Below are 10,144 nucleotides of genomic sequence, written 5' to 3' on the forward strand. Positions count from 1 at the left end.
GGGGGGGGGGGGTGACAGCTTCACTTCCCCTCCCACCTTCTGTACCATCTTCTCATATTCCTTCAGACCGGCCAAGTCCTACTCCCTTCGCTTCATCTCCGTGACCTCAGCGAAACTCCTTGTCTTTTCCAACACACCGTCCATCTTCATGACCGCTCTTCGCAGCTCCTCCTCTGCTGAAGACAACTCAGACCCGCTAAAATCTGAGTACATTGTCTCTATCCTCGAAGCAGCCAAAAAAAAATACAATGCCTTTGAAAGAATACAAAGAAATCGTCGATACACCATCCATGAACAACAATCGTTTATTGACAGTTTCAGCTATGACTATCGGTCACCTCCTTGAGTTAGACATGTGAGCTGTTCAGAATAATTTTCAGATTCCCTTTAGAAGTATATCCGATATCCTACAGGTAATTAATGCACATTACTTAAGCCGCTAACATCCTATTTAATTCATTGTTTTCCAACAAATATGTTATCCCTTTCTTAAGTTTCAAACCACACAAGGAAAATTTCATATTCAATGGATTTTATGTGATGAACAAGTTTGTAAATTTTATAATTGCTTTTTTTTTTCAAGGCGATATATGTAACGTAGATGATCCAGCCAGTAACCGAAGCTTACACCTCGCCCTACAGTACTTATCTACTGTGTGTTCATTATTCCAATAATTGTTCTTTACGAATGAAAATGGTAACACATTGTATCAATAGATACTTTCACTTAGCTTTATATATTCTTTTCTACTGTTGGCACAAGGCTCAAAAGGGGGACAGTCGATTAGATCGATCCCAGTATGCAACTGGTACTTAATTTATCAAAGACGAAAGGATGAGAGCAAAGTCGACCTTGGCGGAATTTGAGACAGACGAAATACTGCTAAGCATTTCGCCCGGCGAGCTAACGTTTCTGCCAGCTCGCCGCCTTACTTAGCTTTATATATTACTCCAATATTAGTTTACAATGTCATTTTCCTGTTATGTGAGCCAACATCTCTTTTATATATGTCTCTTTCCTCGCATTTTTCGTTCACATTATGTAATTGTTTCTTCCTTTCACATTGGGCGAATGTGTGCCATTCCTTCCTTGTTTGTTCTCACTGGAAATTGTGAAATCTGTAAAACAAATCTATAAATCCTTTCTTTCTTTTCTTAAAATTAAAGTGATAACGGATTGGATCAGAATTTAAATGTTTCCTGTGAGGTTTCTTGCTAGCTCAGATTCTACTTCAATTAACTTGAGACAGATAACTTCTGACGTATAAATTACAAAACATTGTGGAGTAATATAGTTTCATCTGGAAATATTATGAGAACTAGAGTACACTGTAAAATGTCAACTCTTACAAACCAAGATTCAGCTACTTTTTTCATTCGGTCAATCTGCAAAAACAGAAAAAAATATATTTTCCGATTTTACATGTTAGGTGATGTAGAATCTATAGCGCCATTGGATGTTGTTTGAATTCATCTTGCTTCACTTATATCACAACTTCGTAGTTCCTTATCCATATTTATTTGTTGCTTGGATTCAGTAAGACGTATCGTGTTTTCACTGTTGGAACAAAGTCGTAAATTTATTAGAGAAAAATTAATTTAATCAAGATATAGGTACAAGATACAGGGTATGTAGTAAGAAGCCTGCTTCCCAACCATATGGTTTCGGATTCATTCCCACGGTGTGGCATCTTGGGCAAGTGTCTTCTACTATAGTCCAGGGCCGACCAAAAACTTGTGAGTGGATTTGATAGACGGAAACTGGAAGAACCCAGTCACGCGCGCGCGCACACACATACACACACACATATATATATATAAATATATATATATAAATATATATATATAAATATATATATATATATATAGAGAGAGAGAGAGAGAGAGAGAGAGAGAAAATAGATACATATACAGTTGTCACTTATTGTGACTGACGGTGCAAGTAGAGCCTACATTGCCAGAAATAAGAGTTATGCACTGACAGGGGAGATAACCGCTTCTTTGCAGTTTTATGGGTATTTAACTCTTATTTCTAGCAATGTACGTGCTACCCTGCACCGTCAATCACAATTAGTGACAAGTGAATTTTTCCTTTTTGGTTTTATGTTGCGTATAGCCGCCTTCGTTAGTTTATAATTTATACATATACATGTGTGTATAAATGTATGGATGAATGTCTACGTGTATGTGTATGTATATATTTGTGAGAACCCACCACCGCTTGTCAACCGGTGTTGGTTTATTTACGTCTCCGTGACATCGTAGTTCGGCAAAAAGAGGCCGTTGGAATAAGAACTAGGCTTTAAAATATGTACTTTGGGTACGCTTTAGAGGGTGCAATTTCATTTGACTTAACACCTACAAGTCACAAGTTTATAGCTGAAGATAATCATGTTTCTACCAATTAATGAACCCGCTTTTGCTTTTTCCAGGAATATAATAAATTGAACTCGTACCCACTATACTGTGCTTACGATTTTAAACTATTAAAGAATTTATTGTAACATATGTATATAAATATAATACATACAGCTACAACATCGATTCTCCGGAAACTGTGGTACCAAACACTACGAAATGCTGATTTTTTTCGAACCAAAGATGGTTACCTTGGCCAATACATTCTAAATTAAATTAAGTATTGAATTTACTTAAATAAATAATTGAAACACAGTTACCAGTACATTAGTGTAAAATAGCCCGAATCATAAGAGCTTTCAGGCCATCAGTGTCCGGAACATGTCGGTGTTGTTGCACCTGTGTACGTGTGTATGTGTGTGTGTGTGTATATATGCACACACGCACGCACACACACATATATATACACACGATGGGATGCTGAAAAGTTCATGGTTTTAAGGGCATCGCGAAAAGCCTTGTTGGAAGCCCAACCTTCCGAGTTCTTTTACAGGGCTTAGAAAACTGAAGGGCCGCTGCATGTGTCAATCTGAGAAGGGAATATGTTGAACAGAATCATAATTAACTGATCCTCCTGTATTTTCTTTTACCAAAGCCAGGAACTTTTCAGCATCCCCTTGCGCGCGTGTGTGTATACATACATACATACATACATACATATATATATATATATATATATATATATATTGCATGTATGTATGTATAAATATAAACTATCTGTATAGCATATACTATATATATGTGTTTTTTTTTTCTTTTCAAAAGGTGGTACCGGCGACAGTAATCATTGGCTTGGAGTGACGGTTGACACGAACCCCAGAAAGGATAGCAATTTCATTGTAATTTGTTTACACAGCTTCATAACACAATTGATATGTTATAATAATGAACATGCGTACACACTACGTAAGCTTCATATAGGTGCACACACATACAAATACATAGTTCGATGTGCATATATAACGCATTCGATAGCAAAAGGGATGTTGGCATTAAATCGAATTATTTACAATTGCGAATATGTATTTAAGTGAACTACTATTGTTTAATAAGTGTTGAAATATTGTTGAAATTGTTCAAGACAATTGAAATTTTTTTTATTATACTTTTTTAAATTTAGAGCTAGTTTATAGATTTGATTATTTAAGTGGCTTTTTCTGTCTCTACAACGCTTGGAATCTTCTCACCCCATTCCTCGCTTGTTTATTATTGATCAAACAGCTTAAATTACAATTTGAAAGAGTGTGGATCAAACTCTTTTTTGTTTTTGCGCGGATGATGTTCCAAATATACCTTGAAGATGAAAAAAAAATCTTTAAAATTTTGTTGAATATTTCCACTAAACATCATATAGTCGTATGTTTGTAGCAGCAACGATGGTGTCAGCAATAGTAGCGGTGGTGGTATTCAGCTCTGTATGATGAACGCCATAGAGCTAAGAAGGAACAGAACCGAGTCTTTGATCTGATTTCGATTCTTAATTTTAGTAGATGACATTTCTGAAAATTCATGCCATTAAGTTTTACCATTGGTGGTGATCCGGTCCAGATACCTAACTCTGCATTCTTAGTACGAATGCGCTAGGATCGTACATAGGTAATATAGTGAGTTAAAAAAAAAACTACGATTAAATGAGAGATTATTGAAGCCCTTGCCCAAGGAACCGTGTAATGAGATCAAACTGAAACCACGTGGTTGCAAAGCTAACGTCTTAATATATAGTGATGACGAGGCGGCGAGCTGACAAAATCATTAGCACACCGGGCAAAATGCTTAGTGGTATTTCATCGCTCTTTAAATTCTTAGTTGAAACTCTGTCACATTCGATTTTGGTTTTCGTCTTTTAGGGGTCGGTAAAATATGTACCAGTTGAAAACTGGGGTCGATGTAAGCGACTTACTCCCTCCCCAGAAATTTCTGGCCTTGTGCCAAAGTGTGAAACCAATGCACAATGATAATAATTGAAATTGTATATACAAATAGATGTTTGACTGCTACTGTTATGTTGAAAGCTCCACGTAGCTCATCAGAATCCAGTCTGCTTCCTGTAAAAATTACATAAATTCTATACCGAGTAGTATTACTAGTTATGAACTAAAGGGCAAATGTAGGAGGATTATGATATAAATACGAATTTATACTATAATTCTTACGTACGTTTCACTATTATGGTTGTTTGGAGCTGTGTATTTGGTGTTCCAAGTGCATTTCCGTGCTCAACTACGTACCATGAAGGATAAGATATTCCCTGATGATCCGTTGTGGTTGAGCATCTAAATGTATTTGGAACATGTATTGCAGGGCTCCAAACAACCATGATGTGCAGGAACGCGAATAGGAACTATAGTATAAACTTCTGTGTATTCTTATTTCTCATATACAGTGCTGATATTAATTAATGAGTTCGGAATGAGGAAAAGTGAAGTCGACACTGGCTCGGAACGTACAGTTCGTCGCTCAACTGATTCTTAGATTCCACTCTTCTCCCCATCACTAATAATAATTTCTAATTTTGGTACAATCCCCCCTATCTAAAAATTGGTATCGTTGCCCTAATCGACCCTAGTAATATATTTATTTTGTAAATTCGGAAGTATAAAAGTCCTAGTTGACCTTGGAACGATTTAAACTTAGAACGTAGGGTTATATAAATACTGCAAGGCATTTTGGATGAAAGGCAAGCCGATTAAATCTATCCCTATACCTAACCGTTATTTTAATCTATCGACCTTGAATGGATAAAAGGTAAAAATCAACCTTGGTAGGATTTGAACACAGAATGTAAATGGTCGGAAATGAATATCGCAAGGCATTTTCTTAGACATGCTAACTATTATATCGTCCATCACCTTCTTAATTTCTTAGATATGCACAAGACCAAAAATTCGTGGATGGGCAGTTGGTCGATTAACTCTGCCCGATGTTTAACGGGTACTTTATTATATTGATCCTAGAAGACAGAAAGACAATTTATTTAAACTCAGAACATAAAGAGCCGGATGAAACAATGCAAAGCATTTTTCAGGTATTTTAACGATTCTCCTTTATTAATTGCCGCCTCTGGCTTTTGATAATAAGACCACTCTTCGGTCATGAATGACCATGGGTTTGCACCTAGAAAGTTACACTCCCAGGCACAAGTCCGAGCAAAGTTGTTTAAGGAAGACCAGCAGTTGCCTATGCATACCAGCCTCCCCTCTAACCACCGCCCATGTATCCAAGGGAAAGGCAAAGGCCAATACAGCTTGGCACCAGTGACGTCGCAACTAATTTCTACAGCTGAGGGAACTGGAGCAACGTAAATTAAAGTGTCTTGCTTAAGAACACAACGCACAACTCGGTCCGGGAATCGAACTCACTACCTCATAATTGTGAGCCTGACACTCTAACCACTGAGCTATGCACCTTCATGCCTTTGACTACTGGTCAATGACAATAAGGTAGAAAAGCGCCAAACTTAATGTTTTACAGCATTCAATTATATCTTTGTATATTTTATCAGCAAGTTTTATCAAAGTTGACTTTGCCTTTCATCCTTTTGGGTTCGATAAAATACGTAGCAGTAATGATGGATGATCTAGTGTCAGCGACTAAAGCGCCACCTTTCAGAAGTTTTTCTTTAGTGGAAACGAATAATATGAAGATAAATATTTAAATAGATTACTATATTTAACGAAGTCAACTATATTGATTTCAAATTTTGGCACAAGACCAGCAACTTCAAGGGAGAGAGTAAATCGGTTACATCAACCCCAGTGCTCAACTGGCAATTATTTTATCGATCCCAGAAGGATGAAAAGCAAAGTAGACCTCGGTGGAATTTGAATTCAGAACGTAAAGATGGACGAAATCCCATTAAACATTTTGCCCGGTGTGCTAACGATTCTGCCAGCTCGCCGCCTTAACGAAGCAAACTATATTAGAAACAATATTAAATTCTCTCTAAACAATGAGTTATTGCTACATAAAGTGACTATTGTTGTGTTTGTCTGTATTGCTTTGTTCAATGATCAGTTATTCTCTAATTATATACAAGTTACCTGTTTCGTACCTGTTTATAAGAACATCTAAAAGCTTTGATTAGAAGGAAAACAAAAACTGAAGTCAGGAACGACAGAAACTGTGATGTGAAAAAATTATTATACATCGCTTTAAGGATGAAGTTTTTGTTATAGAAAGTAACACAGAAAAGCATAGAGAGATTGTACATAGAGAAGTAATTTTGCAGATGCAAGATGTAATACTGATTGAGATGTAGATACATCAATGATATGATAAATAAGCCAGAAATGTTAAATTATATTATTTTATTTACTACATGTTAATGTTAATTTCTGTTATATTTTCTATAAGGTATGTAGTCATAGAAATATTACAACGCTATCCGATTTACATGGAAATTATGATCAACAGACCGGATCTTGTTTCGAGATATCGGGTACGAAGATTGATGTAACCACCAAACCTAGAAGTAAGGCAACTGCCGGAATATCTGCTCGTTATTCACAGGTAAGCAAATCTTTTCATATACATGTTGTTGAATTGTTATGATAATTAAGATGAGAAAGGAATGGTATCAACATAATGCTATTTAGTGTAAAAAAGGAAAGTAGAGTATTATTTTGCAAAATTGAAATTATACGATATACAGTATGGTGTAATTGTTTAGTGCAAGAAAACCAATTATCGGTCCAGGCAGTCGACACTTTTCACTCGCAATATTTTTCTTATTCTGGCAGAAATAAATCTGTTTTTAATTACCCTACGTGGAATTACCAGAGTTTGTTTATCATGAGAATAGCATATCCAAAGATCCAGTTTAGTCAGACGGTATAACTAATGACAAATAGTATAAACAAAAGTCAAACATATTCCGTCTTCTAGTGTTCATACAACACTTATCGGTTTTGTTATCCAAATTCTAGCGAGAGATCTATGTTACATGCAGGCTCCTTCCTTGCAAAAATGAAACACGTATATTAGCGTGTACATACATACATACATACATACATACATACATACATGCATGCATGCATGCATACATACATACATGGAAACCTGAGATATGTAACACACTGCCTAAATACCAATCTTGAGAACTTATGTTTCTCAAAACCAGAAAGGAGAAAACTAATTCGAAAACTACAGATCCAATACATCACTGGAACTGTGAAAATCTGTAAAACTTTCCAGAAGTTTATCGTTTAAATATATATGAGCAGGTCTAGATATGCAACTAAACGCACGAGAATACATACATACATACATACATACATACATACATACATACATACATACATACATACATACATACATACATGTATACAACTCTATCGACAATCACAAAGAAAATAGAGATAGCTACAGAAGAAGCATTTGAAGAATTTCTGAAGGAAACTAAACACCTGACAACATTCTATACAAGAGGCAGAAAATACCGCACAGTGGAGGTGAGGTTTGCCATTGAACAGGACACAATAAATCACTCCACTGTGATGCTGAAGACGGCGGAAAAATCGGTACTCCTACCTACCTACTACGGCAAAAGGGTCGCCAGAGTGAGAATAGGTAGAGTACCACCAGAAATCAAAGAAGCGTGGCTGTTGGCAGCCGTAATGCACAAAACTGAGGAAGACGCCAAAATTCTAAAATTGACAAAGACAAAGAAAGTAAATTGTAGGGATACGCATTAGAAATGGTCATCCAGGTCGGACAATAAAATCTAAATCGAATTGCTGAAGAAATAATACAAGAAGAAATAATAAATCGCTGAAGAGGTGATTCTACCGGAGGACATAAGGTTGAGAGTGGTGGTGGAAGGAAGACCACCAACCTGCTCTCAATGCGGAGAGAATGGTCACATGAGAATAAAGTGCCTCCAGGGATACAGTAAAAATGAGGAAATCCAAGAGGGGTAGAGTGCCGAAGTGGCGGCCCTAGCAAGCGAGAAATGTACGGAGAAAGCGTAGGAAGCATTTACGGAGGTGAACAGGAGTTAAAGAAGAGAATCTGTGAACTCACCTCCGAAGAGTCCAAAAAAGAAAAAAAGTGAAATGGACATTGTAGAGCTTATGCGGTACACATCTCCACCAGCATCACCAACAAAAGGAAACAAAAAGGAAACCTACCCAGACAACCCAAGTTCACCGCAGAAACAAACAGTTAAAAAGCCCAGGAAAAATAAATGGTATATGGTAACATATACAAAAGTACGGTGATAGAAAGGAAAATTACCAAATTCAAATTGGTAATTAGAGTAAGATTACCAGCGGTGCTTTACAAAGAAAATACAAAAGGCATAGTAATAGACCGAGAGATGTATGGAAAATTAAAAGGATGGTTTGGAACCAACATAGACCCATTGGGAGTGGAGATAGAGTTCGACGACCTACCGTCTGTTGTGGATTATGTAGATTTGAAGCCATACATGAACTCGTAAAGCGCGAGTAAACTTTTAAAATTTTGTTAAAATAGACTACACATACGATCTAAAAGGTAAAAAAGAGAGGAAAAAAAGAGAAAAATGATATAAAAACTTTTTATTGAAACAGTTAAATGGCACTGCTTGAGAGTGGGGTTCAAACAGCCTCGTTAATTATTATTCATCTCATTAATTCGTTTTGTTTCTAATCCCATTGTGGGGTTCAGTCTCTCTCTCTCTGTATTATGGCCTATGTGCCAAATAAAGAAATACTGTCAGCGAGGTACGCTGTTCAGGTCAGTCACGCAGACGACGAAATACGTCGTCATAATACGGGATATCACATACATACATACATACATACGTACATACATACATACATACATACATACGTACATACATACATACATACATACATACATACATACATACATACATACATATGCAGAACAGTGAACATATGAAAGACTTTTCTTAAAATTCAGAACTGTTATTACTCTCTATATGACAATGATGTAATTGTGCTGCTTAATTAGAAACCAGCTCATTCTTTACAAAAAGAAACTGTCTATTTGCATGTATGTGTGTGTGTGTGTGTGTGTTCAGAATATTTTAATCACATATTATTTATTTACAGGATGGCGATTCTATTATCATTGGAGCTCCAACGCACGGTTCACGAGGTGAAGCAACTTTTTTCAGCTCTTAAAATTACTTCAAGAAATTTCCATTTTTTATTGTTAATGTTGTTGTTATTTAGTCCCAGGTCAATCTTGATCGAACAAACATGTATACATTCAGCCACACAGAAAAAAACGACTCAATAATGCATCTACACAGACACACACACACACACACACACACACACACACACACAAATCTTTTATTCTTTACTTGTTTCAGTCATTTGACTGCGGCCATGCTTAGGCACCGCCTTGATGGAGGTCAGTCAAACAAATCGACCATAGGGCTTATTGTTTAAAGTCTAGTACTCTATCGGTCTTTTTGGCCGAACCGATATGTTACGGGGACAGAAGCACACCAACACCGGCTGTCAAGTGGTGGTGGGGACAAACACAGACACAAAGAAACATACACATATATATATACATATATGACGTGCTTCTTTCAGTTTTCGTCCACCAAATCCACTCACAAGGCTTTGGTTGTCCTTGGGTTATGATAAATGACACTTGCCCAAGGTGTCACGCAATGCGACTGAATCCGGAACCATGGTGTGATTAAGAAGTAGCTCCTTGCTACACAGCCACGCCTATATATATATATATATATATATATATATAT

At 36.6% G+C, this 10,144-nt stretch overlaps 1 protein-coding gene across 1 annotated transcript in view; it reads left to right on the plus strand.

Annotated features, from left to right (window-relative positions):
• Positions 1 to 10,144, plus strand: part of LOC106871077 (integrin alpha-4) — a 177,565-nt gene that overhangs the window by 89,199 nt on the left and 78,222 nt on the right. Inside the window, exons 2-4 of the mRNA XM_052968826.1 lie at positions 3,184 to 3,257; positions 6,772 to 6,927; positions 9,477 to 9,522. The gene's annotated coding sequence lies outside the window, so the exon portion shown is untranslated. The remainder of the gene's footprint in view (positions 1 to 3,183; positions 3,258 to 6,771; positions 6,928 to 9,476; positions 9,523 to 10,144) is intronic.

Source organism: Octopus bimaculoides, chromosome 1, assembly GCF_001194135.2.
Source record: "Octopus bimaculoides isolate UCB-OBI-ISO-001 chromosome 1, ASM119413v2, whole genome shotgun sequence".
NCBI lineage: Eukaryota > Metazoa > Mollusca > Cephalopoda > Octopoda > Octopodidae > Octopus > Octopus bimaculoides.